General features: G+C 38.1%; 1 long non-coding RNA gene across 1 annotated transcript; it reads right to left on the reverse strand.

Annotated features, from left to right (window-relative positions):
* Positions 1-8,840: 8,840 nt before the first annotated feature.
* Positions 8,841-23,948, reverse strand: LOC117530425. The gene is made up of 3 exons (XR_004566359.1): positions 23,799-23,948; positions 12,812-12,815; positions 8,841-8,853 (listed from the first exon to the last, which is right to left on the reverse strand). It is a non-coding gene; the product is annotated as an uncharacterized LOC117530425 (long non-coding RNA).
* Positions 23,949-26,772: the final 2,824 nt, after the last annotated feature.

Genomic DNA, 26,772 nt, shown 5'->3' on the forward strand with positions numbered 1-26,772 from the left:
AAAGGAACACCATTCTGACAAAAAATGGAACAAAAAATTTTTTTTTACATATTTTCAGGTCCGGGGCTTATGTCCAAAATGTTCAGAAAAACATGCAATTTTTGCCACAATTCTTGTTTTCACTGGATTTTTTTCAGTCAAATCCAACATTGCTCATGCCCTTGGACCAAAGGAAGACCATTCTGACAAAAAATGGAACAAAAATTTTTTGGTCAATTTTCAGGTCCGGGGATTATGTCCAAAACGTTCAGAAAAACAACCAATTTTTACCCAAATACCCGTTTTCACAGGATTTTTTTTCAATCAAATCCAACATTGCTCATGCTCTTGGAACAAAGAAACACCATTCTGACAAAAAAAAAATGGAACAAAAATTTTTTTTGGCGAATTTTAAGGTCCGGGCCTTACATCCGAAACGTTCAGAAAAACACGCAATTTTTGCCCAAATACCTGTTTTCAATGGATTTTTTCAGTCAAATCCAACATTGCTCATGCCCTTGGACCAAAGGAACACAATTCTGACAAAAATGGAACAAAAATTTTTTTGGCCAATTTTCAGGTCAGGGGCTTACGTCTGAAACATACATAAAAACACGTAATTTTTGCTCAAATACCATTTTTCATGGGTTTTTTTTTTCAGTCAAATCCAACATTGCTCATGCTCTTGGAACAAAGAAACATCATTCTGACAAAAAATGGAACAAAATTTTTTTTTGGCAAATTTTCAGGTCTGGGGCTTACGTCCAACATGTTTATAAAAATATGCAATTTTTGCCAAAATTCTCATTGTCGCTGGATTTTTTTCAGTCAAATCTGACATTGCTCATCCCCATACACCAAAGGAACACCATTCTGAAAAAAGTGGAACAAAAATTTTTTTGGTCAATTTTCAGGTCTGGGTCTTACGTCCGAAATGTTCAGAAAAACACAATTTTTGCCAAAATTCCTGTTTTCACTGGATTTTGTCAGTCAAATCCGATATTACTAATGCCATTGGACCAAACAGAACACCATTTTTTTGGGGAGCCAATTTTCATGTCCAGGACTTATGTTGCAAACATTCAGAAAAACATGCAATTTTTGCCAAATTTCCCATTTTCACTGGATTTTTTTTTTTAAGTTAAATCCGACATTCTCATGACATTGGACCAAACAAACACCATTCTGACCAAAAATGAAAGAAAAAAATTTTGGCCAATTTTCCTGTCCTTGGCTTACATCGCACACGTTCAGTCAAACATGCAATTTTTGCCCCAATTCTTGTTTTCACTGGAGTTTTTTACTCAAATCTGACATTACTCATGACATTGGACCAAACAAACACCATTCTGACAAAAAACATTTTTTTCAAATTTTTTTTGGCCAATTTTAATGTCCGGGGCTTATCTCACAAACATTCAGAAAAACATGCAATTTTTGCCAAAATTCCCGTTTTCACTGGATTTTTTAAAGTCAAATCCAACAAACCTCATGGCCTTAGACCAAACAAACACCATTCTGACAAAGAAATGGAACAAAAAATTTTTTGGCCAATTTTCATGTCCAGGGCTTACATCGCAAACATTCAGAAAAATGTGCAATTTTTGCCCAAATTCCTGTTTTTACTGGATTTTTACTGTCAAATCCGACATTACTCATGCCCTTGGACCAAACCAACACCATTCTGACAAAAATGGAACAAATTTTTTTTGGCCAATTTTCATGTCGCAAACGATAAGAAAAACACACGTTTGCCCAAATTCCCGTTTCCACACGTTTTTTCAGTCAAAGCCAATAGTACTTATGTCATTAAACCAAATGAAGACTATTGTGACAAAAAAATGGAACAATTTTTTTTTTTTTGCCAATTTTCATGTCTGGGGCTTACAGCGAAAATGTTTAGAAAAAACTAACAATATTTGCCCAATTTCCAGTTTTCACAGAACTTTTTTCAGTCAAAGCTGATATTACTCAGGTCATGGGACCAAATGAACACCATTCTGACAAAAAATTGAACAAAAAGTTTTTGGGCCGATTTTCATGTCGGGGCTTATAGCGAAAACATTCAAAAAAACAAACAATATTTGCCCAAATTCCCATTTTAACTGGATTTTTTCAGTCAAATTTGACATAACTTCATGGCCCTGGACCAAACGAACACCATTCTGACAAAAAATGGAACAAAAATTTTTTTGGCCGATTTTTATGTCCAGGGATTACGGCACAAATGTTCAGACAAACTCGCAATTTTTACCAAATTTCTAGTTTTCACAGAACTTTTTTCAGTCAAAGCTGATATTACTCATGACATTAGAACAAATGAAGACCATTCTGACAAAAAAATTAAACATTTTTTTCCACCCAAAGTGTCAAATTTTGGACTTTGTGGATCCCGTCACCACACTTTCCAGAAAGTCAGAAATGCACCGGAGACCACTTCCACGACCACCTTAGACCCCCAAAGGGTCTTCTCAAGACATTTTGGACACATTTGGAAAATTGTGAAAAACCCTGTTTTTTGGCACCAGAAAAGTTAAATTCTGAGCTTAAAGCCATTTTTTTTTTTCCCCTGAAGAATCTAATTTAGAGATTTCTGGGTCCCGTCACCAAACTTAACGGAGAGTTCTGAAATGCACCTGAGACCTCTTCCACGACCACCTTGGACCCAAAAAGGGTGTTCTGAAGACATTTCAAGCACTTTTGGAAAATGGTGAAAAATGCCATTTTTTGCACCCGAAGAGTCAAATTTTGGACTTTCTGGGTCCAGTCACCAAACTTTCCGGAGAGATAAGAAATGCACCTGAGACCACTTCTGTGATGACCTTGGACCCCTTAAGGGTGTTCTGAAGAAGTTTTGAGCATTTTTGAAAATGGTGAAAAAGCCATTTTTTTTATACCCAAAGAGTCAAATTTTGTACATTTTGGGTCCTGTCACCAAACTTTCCAGAGAGGTCAGAAATCCACCCAGGACTACTTCCATGATGACCTTGGACACCTAAAGGGTGTTCTGAAGAAGTTTCGGGCAGTATTAGAAAATGGTGAAAAACACAGGTTTTTTTTTTTTGTTTTTTGGGGGTTTTTTTTGCATTCAAAGAGTCAAAGAGAGTCAGTCAGCTTTCTGGGTCCAGCCACAAAACTATCCGGAGAGGTCAGAAATGCACTCGAGGCCACTTCCGTAACCACCTTGGATTCCCCAAGGGGGTTCTGAAGATGTTTCAGGCACTGTTGGAAAATGGTGAAAAAAGCCATTTTTTTTTTTTTTGCACATGATAAGTCAAATTTTGGACTTTCTTGGTCTCGTCACCACACTTTCCAGAGGTCAGAAATGCACCCAAGACCACTTCCATGACAATGTTTGACCCCCTCAGGGTGTTCTGAAGATGTTTTGGGCACTTTGGAAAGTGGTGAAAAAAGCCATTTTTTGCACCGCGGAAGAGTCAAGTTTTGGAATATCTTGGTCTCATCAGAAATGCACCCAAGTCCATGTCCGTGACCACTTTGGACCCCCAAAGTGTGTTCTGAAGAAGTTTCAGGCACTTTTGGAAAATGGTGAAAAACGCCATTATTTTTTTTGCACGCAAAGAGTCAAATTTTGGACTTTCTGGGTCCTGTCACCAAACTTTCCGGAGAGGTCAGAAATACACCCGAGACCACTTCCACCACCACCTTAGACCCCCAAAAGGGTGTTCTGAAGACATTTTGGGCACTTTTGGAAGATGGTGAAAAATGGCTTTTTTTTTTTTTTTTTGCACCTGAGAAGTCCAATTTTGGACTTTCTTTGTACCATCACCAAACTTTCCAGAGATGTCAGAAATACACCCGAGACCACTTCCATGACCACCGTGTACCCCCAAAGGGTGTTCTAAAGAGGTTTCCAGGACTTTTGGGAAATTGTGAAAAACAGCATTTCTTTTGACCCAAGGAGTCAAATTTTGGACTTTCTTGGTACCATTACAAAACTTTCCAGAGAGGTCAGAATGCACCCGAGACCTTGGACCCCCAAAGGCTGTTCTGAAAATGTTACAGACACATTTAGAAAATTGTGAAAAAAACTCTTTTTTTTTGGCACCTGAAGAGTCAAATTTTGAGATTTCTGGTTCCAGTCACAAATCTTATTGGAGAGGTCTAAAATGCACATTTCTGGCACTTTTGGAAAATGGTGAAAAATGCCATTTTTTGCACCCGAAAAGTCAAATTTTGGACTTTCTTGGTACAGTCACTAAACTTTCCAGAGAGGTCAGAAATGCACCCAAGACCACTTCCATGACCACCTTGGACCCCAAAAGGGTGTTCTGAAGTGGTTTTTGGCACTTTTAGAAAATTGTGAAAAACTCCATTTTTTTGGCAACCGAAGAGACAAATTTTGAGATTTCTGGGTCCAGTCACCAAACTTAACAGAGAGGTCTGAAATGCACCCAATACCTCTTCCATTATGACCTTGGACCACCAAAGGGTGTTCTGAAGAAGTTTTGGGCAGTTTTTCATAAATGCACCCGAGACCCCTTCCTTGACAAAATTTGACCCCCAAGGCGTTTTGGGCAGTTTTTAGAAAATGTTGAAAACTGCCATTTTTTGCACCCGAAGATTCAAATTTTGGACTTTCTGGGTCTGTCACCAAACTTTCTGGAGAGGTCAGAAATCCACACGAGACCACTTCCTTTACCACCTTGGAACCCCATAGGGTGTTCTGAAGAAGTTTCTGCCACATTTGAAAAATTGTGAAAAATCCCGTTTTGTTGGGCACCCGAAGAGTCAAATTTTGAGATTTCTGATCCCGTCACCAAACTTAATGGAGATGGCTGAAATGCACCCAAGACCTCTTCCAGAACCACCTTGGACCCCGAAAGGGTGTTCTGAAGACGTTTTGGGCACTTTTGGAAAATGATGAAAAACACCTTTTTTTTTTTTTTTTTTTTTTTTTGCACCCGAAGAGTCAAATTTTGGACTTTCTTGGTACAGTCACCAAACTTTCCAGAGAGGTCAGAAATGCACCCGAGACCACTTCCCCTACCACCTTGGACCCCCGAAGGCTGTTCTGAAGATGTTTCAGACACTTTTAGAAAATTGTGAAAAACTCCATTTTTTTGGCAACCGAAGAGACAAATTTTGAGACTTCTGGGTCCAGTCACCAAACGTAACAGAGAGGTCTGAAATGCACCCGATACCTCTTCCATTATGACCTTGGACCACCAAAGGGTGTTCTGAAGAAGTTTTGGGCAGTTTTTTGGAAAATGTTGAAAAACGCCTATTTTTGCACCTGAAGAGACAAATTTTGGACTTTCTGGGTCCCGTCACCAAACGTTCCCGAGAGGTAAGAAATCCACCTGAGACCACTTCCTTGCCCACCTTGGACCCCCATAGGGTATTCTGAAGAATTTTCAGGCAGTTATGGAAAATGTTGAAAAACGCCTATTTTTGCACCTGAAGAGACAAATTTTGGACTTTCTGGGTCCAGTCACCAAACTTTCCTGTGAGATCAGAAATGGACCCGAGACCACTTCCATGACCAAGTGTAAGCCCCTGAGTGTGTTCTGAAGAAGTTTTGGGTATTTTTGAAAATAGTGAAAAACTGCATTTTTTTTTGCACCCAAAGAGTAAAATTTTGGACTTTCTTGGTACAGTCACAAAACTTTCCAGACAGGTCAGAAATGCATCCGAGACCACTTCCGTGACCTCCTTTGACCCCAAAAGGGTGTTCTGAAAAGGTTTCAGGCACTTTTGGAAAATGGTGAAAAACGCCATTTTTTTTTGCACCCGAAGAGTCAACTTTTGGACTTTCTGGGTCCAGTCACCAAACTTTCTTGTGAGATCAGAAATGGACCCGAGACCACTTCCATGACCAAGTGTAACCCCCTGAGTGTGTTCTGAAGAAGTTTTGGGCATTTTTGAAAATGGTGAAAAACTGCATTTTTTTGTTTGTTTGTTTGTTTTGGTTTTTTTTTTTGTTTTGTTTTTTTTTGTTTGGTTTTTTTTGCACCGAAGAGTAAAATTTTGGACTTTCTTGGTACAGTCACAAAACTTTCCAGCGAGGTCAGAAATGCATCCGAGACCACTTTCGTGACCTCCTTTGACCCTCAAAGGGTGTTCTGAAAAGGTTTCAGGCACTTTTGTAAAATGGTGAAAAACGCCTTTTTTTTTTTGCACCTGAATAGTCAAATTTTGAGGTTTCTGGGTAATCTCACCAAACATTCTGGAGAGCTCAGAAATGCACCTGAGACTGGTTCCATGACCACTTGGACCCCCAAATGGTGTTCTGAAGATGTTTTGGGCACTTTAGGTAAATGGTGAAAAACGCCATTTTTTTTGCACCCGAAGAGTCAACTTTTGGACTTTCTGGGTCCAGTCACCAAACTTTCTTGTGAGATCAGAAATGGACCCGAGACCACTTCCATGACCAAGTGTAACCCCCTGAATGTGTTCTGAAGAAGTTTTGGGCATTTTTGAAAATGGAGAAAAACTGTCAAATTTTTGACTATCTGGGTCCAGCCACCAAACTATCCAGAGAGGTCAGAAATGAACCTGAGACCACGTCCATGACCACCTTGTACCCCCAAAAGGGTATTCTGAAGAGGTTCCGGGCACTTTTGGAAAATGGTGAAAAAAAGCAATTTTGTTTGCACCCGAAGACAGGGTGCCGCGGGGACGGACTCGTGTTACACGTTTGTGGCGAGACGTGACCGTCGCTCCTGCAAGGATGCGGGACTTCTCTGTGTTCCCAGGGTGAAGAAGTCAGCAGGTCAAAGAGCCTTTTCTCATTGTGCACCCATCCAGAGGAACAGTCTTCCTGCGACCGTGAGGCAGTCAGAGCGGAGGCATCGGTGGAGGCGGTTCATCCAGGCCCGAGGCGTCAGCTAGATCTGAGGCTAACAGCGGCTACGTCCGAGGCTAGCAGCGGCTACATCCGAGGCTAGCAGCGGCTACATCCGTGGCTGGCGGCGGAGGCATCGGTGGAGGCGGTTCATCCAGGCCGAGGCATCGGTGGCGGCGATACATCCAGGCCCGAGGCGTCGGCTACATCCGAGGTTAACAGCGGCTACGTCCGAGGCTAGCAGCGGAGGCATCGGTGGAGGCGGTTCATTCAGGCCCGAGGCATCGGTGGCGGCGATACATCCAGGCCCGAGGCGTCGGCTACATCCGCGGCTACCAGCGGCTACATCCAGGGCTGGCGGCGGCTACGACCGTGGCTGGGGCGGCTGTGAACGAGGTTAGCAACGGGGAGGGTTGGGGTGCGGCTACCGGACCTGTGGTGGTGGAGGCTACTGGTGAGAATTGTTTTTGTAATCAATAGTGGCCATACTGAGCCACGACAGTCGGCATGGCACCACCCAGGAAAACAGATAAACTCGAGGAAGATATAGAGGAGATAAAGACCTCATTAAACCATATATCAAAAGACATGTCTAATCTAGACAAACTGATGGTGGAAATTAAAGAACTCCAAAATCTGGTTAAAGAGAAGGACAAGATCATTACGAAACTTGAGCAACGTGTAGATGAACTTGAACAATTTACTAGAAAAGATGACGTTATAATATCTGGACTAGAAACAAGGCATCGGACATATGCAAGGGTGGTGGATTCTGGTGGAGCCAGTGGGGAGGATGCACCACCTGAAGAAAGACAATCATTGGAACAACAAGTTACAAACTTTTTATATCAAAAAGGTGTTGTCATCCATCAAGACACAATATCAGACTGTTATACTATTCCAACTAAAGATAGAAAAAATAAACTATCTAACATTGTTATACGATTTACAAGCAGAAAATATAAATATGAGTTATTAAGACAGGCAAAGAATTTGAAAGGAACGAGTGTCTATATAAATGAGCATCTAACAAAAAAAAAAATGCAGATATTGCTAGGGAAGCAAGACTACTAAGAAAACAGAAACATATTGTTGCTACATGGGTCTGGAATTGTAGGGTGTGGATTAGAGTGAAAGAAGGAACAAACAGTATACAAATCAAAAACATGGAGGACCTTACAAAATACAGACCTGAATAGACAATCAAATATAACATCTGTTGGTAATTGGACCAACAAAAAATCAGATCAAACATGGAAACAGAGGATAAAATATATGACATAGACACTAATATTGATGAAAGTATATTTGACTTAAAAACGATTGGTTGTGAGTATTATACGGTAGAACAGCTGAATAGTGAAAAAATTGCAGAAGATACCCTGTCACTCATACATATAAACAGTCGAAGCTTGTATTGTAAAATGTCACAAATAAAAGATTATTTAAATCGGTTTAAAAATAGATTTAGTATTGTTGCAATCACTGAATCTTGGCTTAAAGATGATCTCATGGATGAAGTTCAAATGGAGGGATATGAGCTGTATTTTGTAAACAAGATATAAAAAAGGCGGTGGTATTGCTCTGTATACAAAAACAGATCTGATGTGTACAATTGTTGAAGAAATGACAATTATGAATGATGTCATAGAAATTGTAACAGTGGAACTTGTACATGAAACATCTAAGAATATTTTAATTAGTTGTGTATACAGAGCACCAGATTCTTGTGTTGTGAAATTTACAGATAAAATAATTGAATTATTCCATCAAATTAAAAACAAAACGCTTTTTATGTGTGGGGACTTTAATATTAACATAGAAAGCTCCAGCTGCCAAAGATTAAGTGATTTTGTGAATACAATGTATAGTTTGGGGTTATTCCCCTTGATAACAAAACCAACCAGAATTACATCGCAAAGTGCAACGGTAATTGATAATATATTTACAAACAGAACAGATGAAATTATCAAGAATGGGATCTTCATGACAGATATTAGCGACCATTTACCAATTTTTTCAATATTTAAATATAAAAATAGGTACAACAAAAAAACTGATATAAACTTTAAAAGAGATAAGTCAGTAAAAGCCTTAGAGGCATTAAAATATGACCTTAAAAATCAAAACTGGGAAGAAGTTTATGTCAGTGATGTTAATGTAGCATATAACTCATTTATGAAAATATTGATGAAATCATACAATAAAAATTGTAAATTAATTGAAATTAGTAAGAAAAGAGTAAATAAACCATGGCTGACAAAGGGAATAAAAAATGCTTGTGCAAAGAAAAACTATTTATACAGGTGCTTTTTAAAATTGCAAACAAAGGAATCAGAACATAAATACAAAAAATATAAAAATAAACTATTAACAATAATTAGGAAACAAAAAAAAGATTATTACAGTGAAAAACTAAATAAGAGTAAAGATAATATGAGGGTAACATGGGGAATTATAAAAAGTGTGATTGATAGTGATGGAACGAAAGAAACTATTCCAAATTACTTTGTTAAGGAAAATAAAGAGATATATGATATAAAAGAAGTTGCAAATGGGTTTAATGATTATTTTTCAAATGTAGGATCAAGTCTGGTGGGAAATAAACCAATAATAGAAGATAAATTATGTACATTGGTAAATACGGTCAATAGTATTTTCCTGGACAATGTGGAAAAAGATGAAATAAGAAATATTGTAAAAAACTGTGTAAGCAAAAGATCAACTGACCATGAAGATTTAGACATGATGACTGTAAAAAGTATAATAGAAATTGTTATTGAACCATTTACTTATATTTGTAATCTGTCTCTGTCAACTGGGGTTTTTCCAGATGAAATGAAAATTGCTAAGGTAGTCCCATTATATAAAAATGGAGACAAACATAATTTTTCTAATTACAGGCCAGTATCATTGCTTCCACAGTTTTCTAAAATTATGGAAAAAGTTTTTGTAACAAGATTGGATAAATTTATTGAGAAACATCATATTTTAAATAATGCTCAGTATGGATTCAGAACAAAACATTCGACAGCTATGGCAATTATGGAACTAATAGAGAAAATATCAACAACAATAGATAATAAGGATTATTTTGTAAGTATTTTTATTGACCTGAAAAAGGCTTTTGATGTTATAGACCACTCAAGATTGCTCCACAAGTTACAACAATATGGAATAAGAGGTGTTGCACATCAGTGGGTAAAAAGCTACTTAGAAAATAGAAAACAGTTTGTTCATATAAATAATACCAAATCAGAATTGTGTAACATTATTTATGGAGTACCACAAGGATCGGTACTTGGACCCAAACTGTTTATTTTGTATATCAATGATTTTGTGAATGTATCCAATGTGCTTGGCAGCATTTTATTTGCTGATGATACAACGCTGTTTTACTCTGGATCAGATATACAGGAAGTAGCACAAGTGATAAATACAGAGTTGGAAAAAGTTAAACATTGGTTTGATATAAACAGATTGTCACTAAATATTAATAAGACAAATTTCATATTGTTTAATGATAGAGCGAAAGAAAATAATGTGTCATTACAAATAGATGGAATGGATATACAAAGGGTAAAAGAAATGAAATTTTTAGGAGTCATGATTGATGAAGATCTTACATGGAAGTCACACATAAATTACATAAAAGGAAAAATAGCGAAAGCCATTGCTGTTTTGCATAAAGTAAAATATTCATTAAATAGTTATGGTTTATTAACATTGTACAATTCATTGATTGTCCCATATTTAACTTACTGTGTAGAAATCTGGGGATCAACATATACAACCTATATACAACCTTTATTTATTTTGCAGAAAAGAGCTTTAAAAGTGATTAGTAACAGTGGTTTTAGAGATCCATCTAATCCATTGTTTATTAAGTATAGGGTACTTAAATTTCATGATTTAGTTGATTTGAAAATATTACAAACGATGTACCAAGTTAATAAAAATACTTTACCAACAAACATTCAAAATATGTTTGAAAAAAGAGTAAGTAGTTATAAATTGAAAGGAATAGAAGTCTTTAAAAAACCAAGATTTAGAACCAAAGTAAAGGAAAGGAGTATTGCAGTAAATGGTGTCAAATTATGGAACAATCTTAATAAAGAAATTAAAGAATTAAGGTCACTTAAATTATTTAAAAAACATATTAAATTAGATGTACTAAGTAAGTATGAAATTATGAAGTAAGTCAGTGGGCTGCAAGAAAGTAAAAAACAACAACAAAAAAAAAACTGTTAATAATGTTTGGAGTGTCTTAAGTTTAAATATAACCTGTCAGTGATGTAATCTATTAATTAATGGTCATAATTATGAAATGGGTCAGTGGTATGTGACAAGTTAAAGAAATGCAATCTGTTAAATAATGTTGACTATGATGCTGTATATTGAAAGATTGTATTGTTAAAAGGGGCAGAAATCATAAGACTTGTTCTTCTTTCTGCTCCTTTTCATTCTGGTATTGTGGTGCTTTTGTTTTTTGCTTTTCTGTTTTTCTTTTAAATGAATGAAATAAATATTAAAAAGAAAGAAAGAAAGAAGAGTCAAAATGTTGGACTTTCTGGGTCCCGTCATCAAACTTTCCCGAAAGGTCAGAAATCCACCCGAGACCACTTCCTCGACCACCTTGGACCCCCATAGGGTGTTCTGAAGAAGTTTCAGGCAGTTTTGGAAAATGGTGAAAAATGACATTTCTTTGCACCCAAGGAGTCAAATTTTGGACTTTCTGGGTCCCGTCACCAAACTTTCCCGAGAGGTCAGAAATCCACCCGAGACCACTTTCTCGACCACCTTGGACCCCCATAGGGTGTTCTGAAAAAGTTTCAGGCAGTTTTGGAAAATGGTGAAAAACGACATTTCTTTGCACCCAAAGAGTCAAATTTTGGACTGTCTTGGTACGGTTACAAAACTTTCCAGAGAGGGCAGAAATACATCTGAGACCACTTCGGTGAGCACCTTGGACCCCCAAAGGGTGTTCTGAACAGGTTTCTGGCACTTTTGGAAAATGTTGAAAAACGCCATTTTTTTGCACCCGAAGAGTCAAATTTTAGACTACCATGGTGCAGTCACCAAACTTTCCTGTGAGATCAGAAATGGACCCGAGACCGCTTCCATGACAAAGTTTGACCCCCTCAGGGTGTTCTGAAGAAGTTTTGGGCGTTTTTGAAAATGGTGAAAAACTGCATTTCTTTACACCCGAAGAGTCAAATTTTGGACTTTCATGGTAGAGTCACAAAACTTTCCAGAGAGGTCAAAAATTCCCCCAAGACCAGTTCCATGACCACTTGGTCCCATAAGGGTGTTCTGAAGAAGTTTCAGGCACTTTAGGTAAATGGTGATAAACACCTTTTTTTTTTTGCAACCGAAGAGTTAAATTTTTGACTTTCTGGGTCCAGCCACCAAACTATCCAGAGAGGTCAGAAATTAACCCGAGACCACGTCCATGAGCACCTTGTACCCCCAAAAAGGTATTCTGAAGAGGTTTCAGGCACTTTTGGAAAATGGTGAAAAACGCAATATTTTTTTTGCACCCGAAGAGTCAAAATTTTGGACTTTCTGGGTCCTGTCATCAAACTTTCCAGAGAGGTCAGAAATCCACCCGAGACCACTTCCTCGACCACCTTGAACCCCCATAGGGTGTTCTGAAGATGTTTCGGGCAGTTTTGGAAAATAATGAAAAACGACATTTCTTGGCACCCAAAGAGTCAAATTTTGGACTGCTTTGGTATAGTTACAAAACTTTCCAGAGAGGTCAGAAATGCACCTGAGACCACTTCGGTGACCACCTTGGACCCCCAAAAGGTGTTCTGAACAGGTTTCGGGCACTTTTGGAAAATGGCGAAAAACGCCATTTTTTTGCACCTAATGAGTCAAAATTTTGGACTTTCTGGGTCCAGTCACCAAACCTTCCTGTGAGATCACAAATGGACCCAAGACCGCTTCCATGACAAAGTTTGACCCCCTCAGGGTGTTCTGAACAAGTTTTGGGCATTTTTAAAAATGGTGAAAAACGACATTTCTTTGCACCCAAAGAGCCAAATTTTGGACACTCTGGGTCCAGCCACCAAACTATCCAGAGAGGTCAGAAATGCACCTGAGACCACTTTGGTGACCACCTTGGACCCCAAAGGATATTCTGAAGAGGTTTCGGGCACTTTTGGAAAATGGTGAAAAACACAATTTGTTTTGCACCCGAAGAGACAAAATTTTGGACTTTCTGGATCCCGTCACCAAACTTTTCGGAGGGGTCAGAAATGCACTGGAAACCACTTCCCCAACCACCTTGAACCACAAAAGGGTGTTCTGAAGCAGTTTCGGACACATTCGGAAAATTGTGAAAAACCCCATGTTTTGGCAGCAGAAGAGTCAAATTTTGAGATTTTTTTGGTTCCGTCAACAAACTTAACGGAGAGATCTGAAATGAACCCAAGACGTCTTCCACGACCAATGTCGTGCATGGCCTCAATTCGCCCTAATTAAATAAATACATTAATGCTGTCTCAACAAAAACCTGAATTTTGAACTTCAGACAAAGACTGTGTTTTCCCTCTCAGTTGAGAAATTCCTAAGTCATCTGGAGATCTTAAGATAAGCTTGGAGACATTCCCCATGGGCCAACACTGGAATTCATAGCAAAAAAAACTGTATTTCAAAGTTCTTCAAAGGGGAGCCCTTGCCTTTTTATCAGTGAATTTTTGGTCATTATGAATCATATGACATTATAATTGCTTCACGTCAGAATCTGAGCTTCTCCAGGCCAGGAGAACCCAAATTTTATGACTTTGCGCCAAGGCCAGGACCTTCCCCCATGACAAGACCCGGTCATAAAACTTTGTCTTGACTAGCAGCTATTATATTTAGGTCTAAGTGAAGATAGACATTCTTTTAAAATAAAAATAATTGCATCAGTATTTCTTTTATTCATATCAAAAACCCATGTTGTATTGATTAATCAAACAAAATGCTTTGCATGTAATCATTCCATTTTATTGAAATGTGCTCCTTGCAACTGATAATGTATGTACTTAAGTGATCTTTCTGCCTTATCAAAATGTTAATGTTGAAATATCCTGTTTTAACCAAATGGAGTGTTTAAAGTCTTTAAGCTTCATCTCTCTTCCTTTCACGTCTCATGAGTGAGTAAGAAAATTATTTCCATGAATGAACTTATTTAATCTCTGTCCACAAAAATGCCAGTAAACTGTTCATTTCTTGTAAATACATTGTAAATATTTCTGCTGTGTTTCATTTTGTGTTCAGAAGGAAACCTTTGGTCAATTGTATTGTGAATTCAGACTTTCAGATTAGAGACTGATTTAATTAATCCTCTGGGGTTAACAGCTAAGACCAAGCTTTACTAAATTATAAATAACTTTTTAATGGTATGAGAAAGAAACTTACTTTTTTGCTGAAAGGTTAACTCTCTGGTGTCCGAGGGCATTTTTTGGACAGTTCACTCGCCTGGGATATATATATATTTTTTTATTGCTGTTAACAGCTCTCGTTGCATCCCACAATCAAGTTTTATGTCTCTTTTTTCAGGACAACCTGTGCTTTCATAATATATATGCTTTTGTTGTGTTTTATAAGTGTAATAAAGGTTTACAATCAGAAATAAGAAAAGAAAAAATAAAGCGGAAATAATTTTCCACACACATTTATTCAAAAAACAGAGCAAACTATAATAAACAACTGTTTTGACACTTTATCAAGGTAATTTAAGGTCTTGTGTGAAAGACTGTACAACAAAAAGGTTCAAACAATAAACACAAATGCACATTTTGAACAACATATACAAAATGGCCTATGTGTTTTGTTTGTCTCATCTCAAAGCAATTTCTGTCTGCTATTACACAAAGGTTACACAAACTTCTACTTCTGCGGTGTTTTGGAGTGTTCTGTGCTGCTCCAAAAGCAGCTTTCATTCACACTTTGGCCCACTTTGGCTCCTTACAGTCTTAGGAGCGGCCCTCCCCCTCACTCCATTGATATGGTAAACAGTGTTTTATGCCGAGAAAGCAACAGAGTTATCCAGCAACATTCACATGCAAACTAGTGGAGCAATCCTGATAGTTACACACATAGTTTGAGCACGTGAGATTGTCATCAGAGGCTCTCCGTCTGCTCTCACTGATCACTGTGTGTAATGGAGCAGGTCGCATTGGAGCTCAATAGCATGTACTCATTGGAGCACCCACGGGGCTATTCAAATGGGCCAACTAGTAACATATCACTCCTGAAAACGAACTTTGGCTTTTCACGTGAGGTAAATCTGCCCTACGATTGGATTTTGGAAAACCATGTGATGGTGAACCAATTCCGATTGGACACTCACATTGCACACGTCATCACACAGCTTCTATGAGGAGTACAAAGATGGCCAATGGAGTCCACGGAGTTAACCCTCTGGGGCCGACGCTGTCGTATACGACGGCTAAAACCAAGCTTTACTAAATTATAAATAACTTTTTAATGATATGAGATAGAAACTTTTTTTTTTGCTGAAAACACCCCATCCTGAGGATGTCATCAAGAAGGTTTGAGTACAAAAAGTATAATGTGGTCAGAATTCTAATTTTGATTAAAGTTCCCCATGTTATGAGTATTCAGAATGTATATAGTTTTAGAGCTACATACGTATTATAGTTTGGGTGGGGTGGGATTAGAATTGACTATAATAATAATAATTATAATTTCATAATAATAATAATAATAATTTAATAATTACTAATTTAATGCCTTAATCTATTCTCTTTATGTATTTATCTATTACAGAATTCAGCTTTAATCATTACTGCTAGATATAATCTATAGATCTATTACAGAATTTAGCTTTAATCAGTATTGCTAGAAATCTTAGACAAAAAGAACTTTCACTTTAATTATTTATGGTTACTGGACTAATGCTTTAATCTATTCTCTTTGATTCTATTCTCTATGATTCATTGATATTTACATTTACTGTTACCTATCTTTTGTGTGTAATTTTGTTATAAATTTGATTGCAAAACAAAGTCTGCATGAAGGACTTCAGATGTGTTTATCTTTTAACCAAGACTTAGTTTGGGGACTCCACCTCTTATAGTTCTGCTGGACAAACTTTATGTTGTGTGTGGGCCACCACTGACATCGTCTCAGATCGTGGTCCCCAGATCTCCTCACACGTCTGGAGGAGCTTCTGCCGGGAACTGGGGGCTACTGTGAGCCTCTCGTCCGGGTATCATCCGCAGACCAATGGACAGGCAGAACGGGCCAATCAGGAATTGGAGCAAGCTCTACGCTGTGTGACGTCCGCACACCCGATGGCCTAACATTAAATTGTTACTTTTTGGCTCATCTATTGACCGTTCATTTGCGCCCCCTGTTGTGGGTCCGTGTCACTACACTTTCCCAACACTTTAGCCCATTAAATATTACATTTGTAAGATATCAGCATTACAAAAATAAATGTTGGGCAATTGTTTTGATTAAAATGATTGGCATTTGGCCTATGTCTAAAACAGGTTAACCCGAGCAGTGCTGGGTACCCCAGCTAGTCATCATATAATAGAAAGACTTTAACCTATACATTATTTAAATACTTCAGGATAAACACATTAGGATAAACACATTTTAAGGGGCAGCTTTTCAACAGATTTACGAAAAATTTCATGAAAAATGGAAGCAAAAACAAAAGTGTTGCGTTTATATTTTTGCTCAGTGTATAATCTTGTTCAGGTGGAAAACAATTTGCTGTTTTCTTAGCTGTGTCCACCTTGTTTTACCTTAAATCCTCAGACACAATCTCCAAACAGTTTCTGAAAAGGTAGATGGTGCACATAAGATTTGGCCATGAAAAAAATTTCAGTCAAAAGATTTTTATTTTATTTTATTTATTTATTTATTTATTAGTCTCTGGAATTATGACAAGTGCACAATTGAGCATTCCTGAGTTGATAATGTCACTCTCCAAAAAAATAAAATAAACAATAAACTTGAACATATACAGATACCACCAGATGGCGCAAATGCACCTAAAAAAGTTTCTACTGTTTTATGCCATTGAGCTCAGGTATTGAGCTGCACAATGTTTGTGTACAGTATAACGTCCTGTGTGAGCTGTAAGCATTCCAATCTCACGTGAGTGTAAAACAAAGTATCGCATTTTAGTTTTACACAGTTTCCCAGGTTGGACCACATGCACCGAAGAGACCTTGTGAAAACGTCTCTGCCTTTATTTAAAATTTTCCGGCATTCCTGAAGTTATTTTTCTATCTGACCACTGTCGCTTTTCTTGGAGTAAAACCACAAAGCAGTCATTTTTATCTTTTCCCACACATGTCATTAATAATGCACAACCATGCAGTATTTTTTCATCTTTAAAAACAAAAAAACAAAAGATATTCTTTTGGAACTGTTTGCTGAATTGCCATCACATCTGCATCAGCTGGAACTGTACTTGAAAATGAGACTCCAATAGATTGGTATTTGTACTGAATTGATCAGAAGTGGTATAGCTGTGACGGAGTCCACAAAATGTGCAACGTGAATGATGAAACTGATACAGAAAATGGTTGGTCACAAGAGTACATTTTATGTTTTGAAAGGATTTCTTTATTTATTTACAACCTTTTAGCATATTGCATGAATCACATTTACAGTTTTTCAGCACCCTGGACACGAGTAGCTTGTCATGTGTTAACAGTGCAATCTTGTAGCCATAGATGACAAGGCAGTATTTTAAGATATAACTTACTTTCAAATATAAGTTGCAGGACAGGCCAAAAGAAAAAAAATTACATTGTCCAGAAAATATGACTGTTGCTGATTTTCTTAGTCATACATTTACCAAACTCTTTGGTCATGAAGTGGCAACACATGCATGAATTTTAAAGTGTGAGCAAATTAATAAAGCATGACCATAACAATATTTTAAAGGTACATTAAGCTGGAGTCATATCAAATAATCACTGACAGTGTGTTTGCAACTTTGAGTCTGAGCCTGGCTGTGTGCAAACAGGCTTGTAATACTTTCCCAGTGTTCCCTGGTATTGTATTCAGTTTTTTTTTCTTTTTTCAGGGAAGAGATGATCAGTTCAACTCCATAAACAGCCCAGTTTCAGACTTGTACTATCTTGACATGGATCCAGTCCTCTTTCACTCCGTGCTTTGTATCAGTTTCACAGCCTGGAGTACACACAACAGATATGGCTACATTGCTGGATGTGTTGCAGATAGCTCATTGCTGGACGTTCCCCATTCAGGTTTTATTTTGGGTAACAGGAAGCTTTTGAACAAAGTTGGAAAATAATGTGTGCTTTCACAAGAAGTCAGCTGGTGGTTGATCATCTGGTGATAGTCAGGTGACAGTGAGCAACTGCATATGCAACAAGAGCAATCAGAGATTTCTGACATCCTCCAATCCTGATCTGGATCACCTCCAAAATTCAGTAGAGTCTTCCATGCTCTAATATCTATCTGTGGTGTCAATTTGATCAGAATCCAGGGGCGGTCCTGGAGGTGGGCCGACCAGGCGGCCAACCGTGCGGGGAAAAAAAAAAAAAAACCTGTCCAAAAAAAAAAAAAAAAAAAAAAAAAACAACCGGGGTGGGGGGGGGGGGGGGTTGTCCTGTTCGTGGTTATAACGCGCTCAACTTTTGATCAGAATCAGCTTCTTATCACTGGTAACGACGCAGCTTTCCCCTCACTCATTCCTGCAGCTTCACAGTGCTTTAAACAGTCCACAGAGTTCAATAGCGACACAAAGCATGCAGCGAAACGAGACGAGTCATTGGATAAATGCTGGACTTTGTCCCGCCCATCGGACGCTCAGCGTGTCTGGGGGTCTATAGGGCAGTGGGCTGGCCTCGGCTGGCCCGGACGCTCAGCTTCGCTTTTGATACTGTTGACCATAAAATTTTATTACAGAGATTAGAGCATGCCATAGGTATTAAAGGCACTGCGCTGCGGTGGTTTGAATCATATTTATCTAATAGATTACAATTTGTTCATGTAAATGGGGAATCTTCTTCACAGACTAAGGTTAATTATGGAGTTCCACAAGGTACTGTGCTAGGACCAATTTTATTCACTTTATACATGCTTCCCTTAGGCAGTATTATTAGACGGCATTGCTTAAATTTTCATTGTTACGCAGATGATACCCAGCTTTATCTATCCATGAAGCCAGAGGACACACACCAATTAGCTAAACTGCAGGATTGTCTTATAGACATAAAGACATGGATGACCTCTAATTTCCTGCTTTTAAACTCAGATAAAACTGAAGTTATTGTACTTGGCCCCACAAATCTTAGAAACATGGTGTCTAACCAGATCCTTACTCTGGATGGCATTACCCTGACCTCTAGTAATACTGTGAGAAATCTTGGAGTCATTTTTGATCAGGATATGTCATTCAAAGCGCATATTAAACAAATATGTAGGACTGCTTTTTTGCATTTACACAATATCTCTAAAATCAGAAAGGTCTTGTCTCAGAGTGATGCTGAAAAACTAATTCATGCATTTATTTCCTCTAGGCTGCACTATTGTAATTCATTATTATCAGGTTGTCCTAAAAGTTCCCTGAAAAGCCTTCAGTTAATTCAAAATGCTGCAGCTAGAGTACTAACGGGGACTAGAAGGAGAGAGCATATCTCACCCATATTGGCCTCTCTTCATTGGCTTCCTGTTAATTCTAGAATAGAATTTAAAATTCTTCTTCTTACTTATAAGGTTTTGAATAATCAGGTCCCATCTTATCTTAGGGACCTCATAGTACCATATCACCCCAATAGAGCGTTTCGCTCTCAGACTGCAGGCTTACTTGTAGTTCCTAGGGTTTGTAAGAGTAGAATGGGAGGCAGAGCCTTCAGCTTTCAGGCTCCTCTCCTCTGGAACCAGCTCCCAATTTCGGATCAGGGAGACAGACAACCTCTCTACTTTTAAGATTAGGCTTAAAACTTTCCTTTTTGCTAAAGCTTATAGTTAGGGCTGGATCAGGTGACCCTGAACCATCCCTTAGTTATGCTGCTATAGACTTAGACTGCTGGGGGGTTCCCATGATGCACTGAGTGCTTCTTTCTCTTTTTGCTCTGTATGCACCACTCTGCATTTAATCATTAGTGATTGATCTCTGCTCCCCTCCACAGCATGTCTTTTTCCTGGTTCTCTCCCTCAGCCCCAACCAGTCCCAGCAGAAGACTGCCCCTCCCTGAGCCTGGTTCTGCTGGAGGTTTCTTCCTGTTAAAAGGGAGTTTTTCCTTCCCACTGTCGCCAAGTGCTTGCTCACAGGGGGTCGTTTTGACCGTTGGGGTTTTTACGTAATTATTGTATGGCCTTGCCTTACAATATAAAGCGCCTTGGGGCAACTGTTTGTTGTGATTTGGCGCTATATAAATAAAACTGATTGATTGAATTGATTGAGTTGTCTAACCACAGTTTTTCATGAATTCTTCACATCTGCGAGGCATTAATTTTGTTGGTTTGGAACCAAGATTTTGCTCGTTTACTAGTGTGCTTGGGGTCATTGTCTTGTTGAAACACCCATTTCAAGGGCATGTCCTCTTCACCATAAGGCAACATGACCTCTTCAATATTTTGACATATCCAAACTGATCCATGATACCTGGTATGTGATATATAGGCCCAACACCATAGTAGGAGAAACATGCCCATATCATGATGCTTGCACCACCATGCTTCAGTCTTCACTGTGAACTGTGGCTTAAATTCAGAGTTTCTCACAAACTGTCTGCGGCCCTTGGACCCAAAAAGAATAATTTTACTCTCATCAGTCCACAAAATATTCCTCCATTTCTCTTTAGGCCAGTTGATGTGTTCTTTGGCAAATTATAACCTCTTCTGCACATCTTTTTTTTAACAGAGGGACTTTGCGGGGGATTCTTGCAAATAAATTTGCTTCACACCGGTGTCATCTAACTGTCACAGCACTTACAGGTAACTCCCGAGTTTCTTTGATCATCATGGAGCTGATCAATGGGTGAGCCTTTGCCATTCTGGTTATTCTTCTATCCATTTTGATGGTTGTTTTCCGTTTTCTTCCATGCGTCTCTGGTTTTTTTGTCCATTTTAAAGCATTGGAGATCATTGTAGATGAACAGCCTATAATTTTTTGCACCTGCATATAAGTTTTCCCCTCTCCAATCAACTTTTAAATCAAACTACGCTGTTCTTCTGAACAATGTCTTGAACGTCCCATTTTCCTCAGGCTTTCAAAGAGAAAAGCATGTTCAACAGGTGCTGGCTTCATCCTTAAATAGGGGACACCTGATTCACACCTGTTTGTTCCACAAAATTGACGAACTCACTGACTGAATGCCACACTACTATTATTGTGAACACCCCCTTTTCTACTTTTTTGTTTTACTAATAGCCCGATTTCATAGCCTTAAGAGTGTGCATATCATGAATGCTTGGTCTTGTTGGATTTGTGAGAATCTACTGAATCTACTGGTACCTTTTTTCCCATGTAACAATAAGAAATATACTCAAAACCTGGATTAATCTTTTTAGTCACATAGCACTACTATTATTCTGAACACTACTGTATATAAGGTGAAACTTGATCCAGAATCTTGATCTCGATCACCTCCAAAATGTAATGGATTCTTCCATGGCCTAATATATATCTCTTGAAAATGTAATCAAAATTCATGCAGTAGTTTTGATGTAATCCTGCTAACAGTAATCCTTCAACGCCTATATAAAGTGAAACTTGATCCAGAATCTGGGTCCGGATCACCTCCAAAATTTAATGGATTCTTCCATGGTCTAAGATCTATCTGTGGTGAAAATTTTGTCAAAATTTGTGCAGTAACTTTGAGGTAATCCTGCTGTAAGACAGACAGACAGACAAATAAATGCCAATGATTTTGTAACGTCTTTGGTAGATGTAGTAATGTTTAGATTCTCCCCTGGCATACAATATATTCTATTATGAATTGTTGTTGTCATGACCACGATGTGTCTGTCCTATGAGGTAATGATGAGGCCACCTCGAACTACTGTATAAATCATCCCTGACCCTGACACTAATCCTGGATCCTTGTCCTTACCTTGGAAAGCCTTATAGGGTCCAGGAGTTTGTTCGTGGTGAACCGGTATTTTCCTATATTGTGCCATAATCTTCGTTTAGCCATGGCTGCATTGTCAAAAGCAGCCATGGCTAATTATTATTTTACTCCATTGGGACTTTGACATACTTTGATAATCACTTTGCATTTCGGTGGAGCCCTTAATGTTATTGTATGTGTCACATCATCACCAAGAGGTTTTCTTGAAGTGTTTCGGTTGTGCTAAAGTTGTACTACGGGCATGGTTTGGTGTCTGTAATTATGCTATGGTTGTTTTCACACACATCACATGGTACAAGCATAGTGCTTGTACAGGATAACTGTGTTACATTATGTTTAACTTTGGAAAGGTTTATATATATATATATATATATATATATATATATATATATATATATATATATATATATATATATTTGTCTCATTAAACACTCATTGAACACTTCCTGGTTTAACAATAAACAAGTTCTCGTGGGATCTCGCGAGATATCGGTGGCAAGTTGAGACTGAAACAGGATGTGCTAAATTTTGAGTCCACAGTGAAACAGGAAATGGCAAATGAACACACTTCCTGGCATGGTTGTAGCTGGGTTGCACTGGAGTCCTCTGAAATCTAATTGGACACCCCAGGTGCCACCCAAATAATTGACAAGTCACTACATTGCTCGTCTGGTTGAAAAGAGCCACTTTGAAATCGGTGACACATATTGTCTGCTAGGTCCCTCCTGTACAGTAGTTGGCGCTGTGTTCCACAAAAATCCACCTTAGTAGAAGAAGAAAAATGTGAGATTTGAATCTGAACACATTGTCTGAACCACGGACTCCTAGTTATAGTGGTGTGTAAACAGCCATTTTCTAATTTCTAAAATTATATTCCTTAAACACAAACTGATAGCAAATCTCTACAATTTGGTATAAATTTTTTTAAAAATCTAAAATACAGCTTCCTGATGGAGTGGTGAAGAGGAGGTTTTTCTTAAAAAGAAGACCTGAAAGTTCAGCTAATTTGGCCATATTGTGCAGCCCTACTGTGAACTAGCTGAACAGGTTGAATATGAATTTACATCTACATTAAAAAATGCTGAAAGTGGCAGGGGGTTAAGAGGGTGCATAGTTTGGGAGTCACGGGTTCACCCCCAGAAGCTGAAATTTTTTTAGCCATGCTTTTGCTCCCCAGAAGCATTTACTGAAAAAAAGTCTGAAGGACCTAAATTACATGGTGAGGACTTTTTCCAGGCACATGAGATGCAAATAAAGAAAATGCTTAAATGAGGGTGGGGGTGAGGGGAGGTCCCCCAGAAGCTCAAGATTTTTAGCTATGCTAATGCACTCCAGAAGCATTTACTGAAAAAAGTCTGAAGGACTTAAATGACATGGTGAGATGAAGAGCTTTATGTCTCGCTCATGTCCACGACATACACATATTAGCAAAAAAAGGACTTAAAATAACTATAAAATCGACTTGTAACTTTAACACTGTGAAGTAACTGTTTAATTGCAGGTCAATAAGTCAAATTGCCTGTAATTTGAGTGTAATGTATTTCTCTCTACACTGAAAAATATAATAAGTTGACTTTCAAAAAAAGTTGACAAAAAAAAAAAACATATGCAAACTTCCTGCCTTAAAAAAAATGTAATTTATGTTGGCTTAAATGAGTCAGATTTGATTAACTTAATTATTGTGAGTGTGCAGTACTCAAATTAATTTAAATGATTGGATAATAGTAACTTGTTCATTTTGATTTAGCAGTACTCAAACTTAAAAACATAAATTAGTAACTCGTTTATTTTGAGTTTGCAGTATTGAAATAAATTAGATTACAGTAATGTATTTACTGTGAGCATCCAGTACTCAAGTGACAGCTTAATTCGCTTTACTTTTGCTCATTCATCATATACAGGTCAACTTAATTTCCTGAAGCTACAGCGGAAGCTACAGCTAACCGCTAACTTTTAGTATTGACTCCGGTACACTGTTATCTACTGACAAGCCAGTTTTATGTTTTAGCACCGCCAATGCTTCTGAGTAAAAAACAAAGGTGATCACAAACCCAACACAAACAACGAGTCAGAGCTTCTGTCTTTGAGCGCCCCTTCCACTGCTATAAGGAAGAGTCATTTACTTTCAACATGGAACAGTACTGATGTGTCGCAGAAGATATTACAAGCAAAGCAGTTTGGACTCATGGTTTTGATTTATAAACCAAACTAATTCTGGACATGGGCTCACCATGGACATGTGCGGGCGGGAATGCGTGAAGCAAATGCAGCCGATCTGTGCATCTCTGAAAATAATGCCCCAAAGGACACTGGACACGAAAAATGTATTTTTCTAATTTGGCTTAAATGGGATACATCAAGTACAGCATGTCTTCCAATCTGAAAGTACTACTTGCTTATTTATAATGAGTGTTCATAATACGTTGATGAAAACTGAGTTTGGTTAACTTATCATACTTAATTAAACTGTATGTTAGCATTTACAGTGTATCACATGTAGGCAAAATCGGCCCAGAATGCATTGCATCACCCCCCCGCCACCAGCCAAGCTTCCAGTCATATTTACATGGTGTATAAAGTTTTGCTTTGCAGTGTTTGGCAAGTATAATTTATTTGTTTGTCTACAAGCCACGTAGCAATAGCATTGCTAACCATTAGCAACATCTATGGAGAAGTAAATTCAGTGGGATACAGTTGTGTTGGAAAGTACAGTGCCCTCCAAAAGCATTGGAGCACTTGGTATTTCACACATTTGAATGTGTTTATGCCATTTAAAATGCAAAAAATTAAAATTTCTAAAATTATCTTCCTTATACTGAAAGCAAATCGCTACATCTTGATATCAATTAATTAAATATATAAAAGCCAAGATGATGGGTTGCATAAGTAATGGGTCGCTTTTGTATAACACCTGTAAATAATCACTTTTATTGCGTTTTCTTCTGACATTTATATTTATATAAATTCTGAAGAAATACAAACAGTATGGCACTCTATGGTAAATCTGTGTGAAGTCATCAGTTCTCAAAAACTGAGTGACTGTGCAAGAAAGGAGAAGCACAAGGAAAGCCACCAAAACACCCAAACAACCCAGAATATATGTTTTGCATTTTGTATCACCAGTTATATAGCCACATGATGAAGCGGTATAGAGGAGGGTTTTCTTTCACCAAAACATCAGATCTAAGCTTGCATTTCAGATGTACCTTCTGGCAAATTATAGCTGAACTTTCAGGTCTTCTTTTTAAGAAAATCATATCAAGTTGTAGACATTTGCTTTCAGTTTGAGTTTAAGGAAGATAATTTTAGAATTGTTTTATTGTTTTTTGTATCTGACACAACATAAACAAATTAAAATGTGTGAAATACCAAGTGTTCCAATACTTTTGGAGGGCTCTGTGTGCATGTATAATTTTTTACTCTGATTGTCCAGTCTTTCAATGGATGTGTTTTTAATGCTCACATTAGGAACACTACCCCATTTACAATGCAACCAGAGGAGTGGCTGACTGTAGTTCCTGGCAAAATATGGCAATAATAACAGTGCACCCCTACGGCAGTTTGTAGATGACTATATGCAATAGGGAGAATTGGGTGACTTCATAAAGGAAAACCTAATATTCCTGCCATATGACATCATAAAAGAAAACCCAGTTGTCTACACTGATACATCACCAAAACAACCAAACAATCTGGGGAGATGGACTAAACAGACAAAGCAGGTTTGGTGTAATTGTGTACATTGCTGTTGGGGTAATATTGAAGGTTGATTAACTACAGACTATTTTAAGTGGTGTAATTTTACACTAGCATGAATTTTATCATCCTTCAGGCTACGGTTGATGGTTTACAGTTGATGTGATCATCATGCAATTTTGTTTTTTTTTTGTTTGTTTGTTTGTTTGTTTGTTTGTTTTTTAGGAACATCGACTTGAATGTGCCCAGGGCATTGCTACTGTGTAGGCTGAGGTGCAAGTCAACCATCGAGAGCTTTTGAAGCTAACCACACATACTTTACACACTTCAATATTAGTCAGTCTGAGCTGGTCTAAGAAATGTAATTAATCTTTTCAAATGAGAATGCCGTCAAACAAACAGTAATGAAGCAAACCTCTGAGTGGGTTGGTGGGTACTGAACACGCAGAAAAGCTGTTTGAAATAATCTGTCAATGTCCAATTTCTGGCGTCTATAAATTATAATTGAGTTTGACAGAATTTGTAATTCCTCCTATGAGGCTATCTCATTTTTACTTGAACAAGCACATTCAAATGAATGGTGTAACTGCAGCCCGTTAAAGGCTTTCAGGCAAGCAGTTTGATTTGATTTGAAGAAGATTTATTTTGAACATAACAAAAGAAGAAGTCAAAACGTATCTAGTCCCACCATTTCTCCCTGTAAAATGATTTATATATCAATCCCTGTTTCCTTCAAAATACTACTACTGACAATAATGATAATAATAATATGAGTGAAGCACTGCACAGCGGCACCAAGCTCACTCATGGTACAGGCCATCCTAAACAGGAAGTGCCAAATTTCAAGTCCGCAGTAAAACAGGAAATGTTCAAATGTCAAACACCTCCTGGATTGGCAGACGAGATCCCATGGAATATTGCGGGAACTCAGTCGCAAGCTCACACTCAAACAAGAAATGCCGAATTCTCAGTCACAGTGAAACAGGAAATGTTGAACACTTCCTGGCATGGGTGGAGCTAAAGTGGAGGCTGGGGTTTTACTAGCCTCCCCTGAAATCTGACTGGCACAGATTATTGACATGTCACAGCACCACATGTCTGGTTGAAAGAGCTGCATTTTCAAATCAGTGAGTCACATTGACTGCTAGGTTCCTCCTTTCCAGTAGTTAGTGCTGTGTAGCACAAAAAAGTTCTAATCTACCT

This window comes from Thalassophryne amazonica, chromosome 18, assembly GCF_902500255.1.
Source record: "Thalassophryne amazonica chromosome 18, fThaAma1.1, whole genome shotgun sequence".
In the NCBI taxonomy this organism is placed as follows: domain Eukaryota; kingdom Metazoa; phylum Chordata; class Actinopteri; order Batrachoidiformes; family Batrachoididae; genus Thalassophryne; species Thalassophryne amazonica.